Source organism: Condylura cristata, unplaced genomic scaffold (genome assembly GCF_000260355.1).
Source record: "Condylura cristata isolate star-nosed mole 26May11 unplaced genomic scaffold, ConCri1.0 scaffold00018, whole genome shotgun sequence".
Lineage (NCBI taxonomy): Eukaryota > Metazoa > Chordata > Mammalia > Eulipotyphla > Talpidae > Condylura > Condylura cristata.
In genome coordinates this window covers 19,127,548-19,133,289 of record NW_004567119.1, presented here as the reverse complement: position 1 = coordinate 19,133,289, position 5,742 = coordinate 19,127,548, and the positions used below count along the sequence as shown (strand labels likewise).

The 5,742-nt window shown below is 46.7% G+C and overlaps 1 long non-coding RNA gene across 1 annotated transcript in view; it reads right to left on the bottom strand.

Annotated features, from left to right (window-relative positions):
- LOC105853815 overlaps nt 1–5,103 on the bottom strand; it is a 12,539-nt gene extending 7,436 nt beyond the window's left edge. The window contains exons 1-2 of the long non-coding RNA XR_001145584.1: nt 4,927–5,103; nt 2,641–2,702 (exon numbers count right to left, since the gene is read on the bottom strand). This is a non-coding gene — a long non-coding RNA (uncharacterized LOC105853815). The remainder of the gene's footprint in view (nt 1–2,640; nt 2,703–4,926) is intronic.
- Nucleotides 5,104–5,742: the final 639 nt, after the last annotated feature.

Here is a 5,742-nt window from a genome sequence, read left to right as displayed (position 1 = left end):
GGTGCAGCAGACCTCTCCTGACCCGCCCGCTGCTCCCCTCAGCAGTGTACTTCATTGATCTGCCTGTCCTGTTCCCCACTCTGTCTCAGGTGAATCATCTCACCGCCCCTGCACCTCTGGCCTGTACCTCAGTTCTGTATGCATAAATAAATAAATCTTTAAAAAATAATAATAGAATCACCATATGGTCCAGCAATTTCATTCCTGGATATATAGCCAAAGAACTGAAAGTATGGTCTCAAAAAGATATTTGTATACCCATTTGTTCGTAAACGATTGTTCACAATAGCTAAAGGGTGTCAGAAACCCAAGTGTCCATCAACAGACAAACAGATGAGTAAAATGCAGTATATCCACACAATAGAAAATAATCTAGCCTTAAAAAGGAAGGACGTTCTGACACATGCTACGACATGGATGACTATTAAGGACCTAAGCCAAGTGAAATAAGAAAGTAACAAAAGGACAAATATTGTATGATTTTATTTATCTGGGGTATCTAATGTACTTAAATTCATTGAGACAAAAGATAGAAATGGTGGTTCCCAGAGGCTTGGATGAGGTTGAGGAGGGGGTTGTTGAATGAACCTCCATTTTGAAACACAAAGAATTCTAACAGCAAGCATTGGCCAGGGTGTGGAGAAAAAGGAATCCTCATGCACTGTTGATGGGAACGTAAACTGATCCAGCCTCTGAAGAAATAATAGGAAGGCTTCACAAAATATTGAAAATAAATCTACCACAATCCCACCAATTCCGCTCCTAGATATCTACCCTATATCTAGATATCTTGCATCTATATGCAAGAACACTCATTTAAAGGGATATGCCCTCTCCTATGTTCATTGCAACACTCCTTATAGTAGTTAAGCCAAGGAAACAACTAAGTGCCCGATGTCAGGTGAGTGGGTAAAGAAGATGTGTACAATACACTTTGGGATACTACTCTGCTACTAAAAAGGAGTGAAATCCTGCCCATTATGACAACATAGACAAAACTGGAGGGGATTGTGCTAAGCAAAATAAATCAGAAAGAGAAAGACAAATACCAAATGATTTCATGCATGTGGAATATAAAGAAACAAAGCAAAGGAACAGACAAAACAAAGCCCTGCAACATGACTGCAGAACTGAAGCTACCCCGTGGACTGTGGTTAAGGACTCTAGGTGCCTGGTGACCATGCTTTAAGCATGGCATGGTGACGTATGTGTGGAGAGGTGTGCACGAACCTATACTCCTAAGTCACGTACAGGGTTGCGAGCCATTAAAATAAACAGATGTCAGATTCTGGAGATGAATGATAGTGATAGTTGCGAAGCAATGTGAATATCCCTAATACTGAATTATACAAATAAAACTGCTTAAGATGATAATTTTATGTTATGTGTGTTTTGTAAACAATAAGAGAAACAAAAAAACCACACCAGAGATAACAGCAACAAAGGTAAGGCGAGGCCTGGAGGAAGTGATGGCCAAGATGAGTTGTGAAGTGTGAGGAAGGACGCCCGGACGGGCAGGTTATCTGTCCCGTCCATGTCTGAGGTTCGCCCAGGAGCCCTTTCCAGGTTTAAGAACTCCATATGGGAGGAGGTAAAGGGCCGCCCATACAATTTCCCATGACAGTGTCTTGATACACGCATTTCCCTTCAAGATTTGTGTCCCTGCACTTTCCAAGGACTAATCTAGGAGCTGTCAAACTTTTGTGTGCACAAGATTCATCAGAGGAGCTTGTTAAAGACAGACTGTTAGGCCTTAACTACCCACATTCTCGTTTAGTAGGTCTGGGTGGAACCCAGATGTTAGAGGAGCTTGTTAAAGACAGACTGTGAGGCCTTAACTACCCACATTCTCGGTTAGTAGGTCTGGGGTGGAACCCAGATGTTCGGACTTCAAGTAAGTTACCGCTCCTTCCACATCACTCTGAAGAAGAGACCATAGTTGTTGTCTATTAATTTTGTAAACCCAACATTCCTGGCACAGACCATCATTACTATTAATTTGTTGCTCAATTGAAGCGATTTATTTCAGAATACCCACTCCACCCAAAGAAATTAAATAGTATAGGTAAATTCATATATTCACACAATGCCTAAATCTTGAGCTACTTTACAGAGTTACCCCTCCACGACTTTCTACAAAGCAAGGAAACACTTGAATGCCCTTTCTTCACCTAGAGGAAGAAGGCAGGCCCAAGGCGGTAATGAGTTCTTGAAAAGACAGTTGGGCCTTGTCAGGAAAGTTGGCCCGCAACCCCCTACGACACACTGGAAGGGCTCCAGCCCTTCTGTCCTGCAGGGCCTGCCTCCCTAGAAGCAGGTTATCAAGGCCCTGTAGTTAGAGGCGGCACAGGTAATGTTTACCGGTTTATTAGCCCAACCTATTAAAATGTGTTCCCAGGAGTTATTTCATCAAGCTGCAGAGCCCCCCATCTACCTAAAGCCATTATTTTCCACAGCCACCCTCCAGTGGTCATCAGTGTGATTCCACGTGATTCTCAAGGAGAAACCCTGCTGTGTCATCAAATAAAGTTCACTCTGTCCTGTGTGTTTACACCACAGGTAAACTTTACTGACTCTTATTTCTTTGAATATTGATAACATGTATAAAGTAACAAAACGACGTTTACTTTATAAACTTACCTAGGTCACTGCCCAATCATCTGTCTCTATGGTGCTGATGACAGTATTCGTTTCACCTGGCTCTAGATGGGAATGGATGCAAGGTAGGGTGAATATTCAAGCAGAGCTGTGAGGGGTCTGTATATAAGAATGGGCCATTTCTTATTTTATTTCTATTGTTTGCATTGGCGGAAAACCCATTCGTGAGACTTACCTAATTTCTACTCTAACACTTGGGCAGCTACCCACTGGCTTGACCATTCCATTTCAGTACTCATCTTTCTAACCATTTCATGCCTTTCTGTCTTAGCTAGTAGGAGTTAGTGAGCAATCTAAGAGTCAAGATGAAACACTAGGCCACCAGATTCTTCCACATGGAAAAGACTCCTTACCTCTAGGGAACCTGCAACTTTTAAATTATTTAACAATACAAGGCAGGATGGTGACCTGGACACCTTGCCCAACAGGTCTGGGGCATGACAGACCTGTATAAGCATTCCAGTTATACAGGTGGTAAGTTTGTACCCACCAATAATAAAAACTCTAGACCTAATCCTTTAAAAATAAGCATAGATGTCCTTTCTCAAGTACGGAATCCACAGGAGGCTGCTGAAAGCTGATTAACTCAGAGGCTCAAGAACATTAGTAATTACACAAGGTCTTCCACCTTTCTGTCCTATTACCACTGCAGCCTCTGTGTCAGGCACCACCAGCAACAGAAAAGAACTTCTCTGAGTTTGGTTTTCTTTATTTGTAAAATAGTCTGCATAGACTTGACAGAATTGTTGTGAGGATTATACAATATAAAATGCGTGCAAGCCCGAAGCAGAGCACATGGATGGCTTGGATAATGCTCAGCACATGAGGATTTATTGATATTTGAGTCCCTGCCCTTGGGAATAAATTTTAAGGGATCGAAATCTGGGCACCACCTCTTCCTAGCTGAGTGACCTTGTATAAACATAGTGTTTCTTTTTTCTTTTTTTTTTTAAGATTTATTTATTTAGGTATACAGAACTGGGATACAAGCCAGAGGTGTAGGGTGGTGAGAGGCTTCCCCGGAGACAGAGTGGTGGCAGAGAACAGCCAGACCAACTAAGTACCCTGAGGGGAGCAGTGCGTCAGGAGAGGTCTGCTGTGCCATGTGGGTCACCTCCAGGGCAGGGGATCGAACTCGCTCTGAAGCTGCTGCGCTAACTTGCAGTGCTGCATCCTAACCCATTGCACCACCAGGGAGGGCCCAACGTAGTGTTTCTTTGCCACCAGGTAGTGGATAAGGTTTGGGGAACGTTGACAAAATGATGCATGTTAAACCACATGCACTGAGCCTGATGCCCAATGAGTGCTCCACAAATATGAACAAATTTTGTATTATGCCCATCAGTGGGAGAGCAGAGAGGGCCAGAGCTTGGTGAAGCTGAACTCACTGGGCCCTAAAGATGCAGGTGAAGATGGGGAGGAAGTTTTAGGAGCAGGACCTCGACTGAGGCTCTAGGTTTGTTAGCTAGATAAGGCCCACTGGGTGAAGCCCGGCTTTACTGTCTTCAGTTGCGGAGAAAAGAGTAAGCCTTTGTTATGAATCTGGGAGTTTCCGCAGGAATCATGTGAAGGCGCTGGAGCTAGAGCTGGATTTGCTCCAAGGGGAAGGCCTGGCCAGTCTCAGCAGAAGGAAAGGGCAGGGCCCGGAGGCTGACTTGCCTCCCGAGCTCCATAGGTGGCGGTGTGCACGCAGCGACCGATGCGGGCGTGGCCGTGCCGCGGCCAGCTCAGACCCCAGCCGGGCTCTGCACCAGGCTCCGCCAGGCAACTAGGAAACGGGGTCCGAGGGCCCCTCCCCCGCAGCAATCCCGAATGTGTGTCTCCCGGCCGCCCACCCACTGGCCAAGCTTCCCTTCAGTCGTTCAGTCAATCTGCTGTGCTGGAAACATAACTCGATTTTCCCCGACCCGTTTGCAATAAAAGTACAGTGCGGAAAAGCCTCAGCTGAGTGTGTCAACACCATTACCCACGCCCGGCTCTCAGAGGATCCTTACATTTGCTTTCACTTTAACGGATGCCACGATGGGCCCCCAGGTCCCCAGAAAACCGCCTGGGGAGGGGGGGGAGGGAGAGAACTGGGGGGAGGATGGGGAGAGGGAGGGAACTGCGGAGAGGGTGGGGGGAGGCTTCTACCACTTTAAGGACGCCAAGCCAGGATGATTCTTTCTCAGCGTTTGTTATTCACACTCAAGTCAATGTTTTGCTCACCCCACCCCCTCCCCAGGATGGTTTTAGGCTCCTGTACACTCTCTGGGCACTGCAAATTACCTCCTGACTCAGAAAAGCAGCATCTTCAGAGGCAAAGGGCGCCAGCCGCCTGGAACACGAAGGAACAGATCAGGCATCGTGGTGTGAGAGCTTTCGCTCCCACAAAAGCAGGCAGGTGGCGACAGCTTCTAGAGATCACAGTGGAATCCTGGGTTCGAGTCCCCTCTGTGCCGTTTGTTGGCGTCTCCGCTGCTTTTGCGTCACAGTCGACACCATCACCCAGCAGGCAGGGTGCCTCAGAGGGAGCAGAGCCGCGCCCAGTCATTTAGGACCTGAAGCCAATGAAAGAATCAGCGACACGACGTCCTCTCCTATTTAAAAACTTGAAAATGTCTGTATTTCAGATTTCATACTCATTCTTCTTTTTTTTAATATTGCATTGAGGTTTGTCTTAATGACCTAGTTGGGCTGCGGTTTTGTGGCAGCCCCTCACGTCACCGAGTCCCTGACCTTGAGAATTAGATTAGCTAACAGATGTGTAAACACGCCCAGAAACCTACAGATTCTCTAGGACGTTTGCCAAAGGAATGTGGGGTGAATTTGGGCTTGGGGACACAAGTGCCAGGAACATGTCCCTATGCTGAACACTGCGTTGGACCGTTGACATGATCTCTAGTTTAAAACCCACCTGTGAGTGACCTGTCTCCAGGTGAAATGCACACCTGCAGCTCCAGCTTTCACAAGGCGCCTGCTCCACCTCCCTCTGCAGACCTGGTGGCAGTGATACTTCTGCTGCCCCCTTTCCGCACACTCACTGGCATGTGAGCTAACAGGCAAGCCTGGAGGTTTGCAAGGGGGGGGGGCGCCCTCTAACGC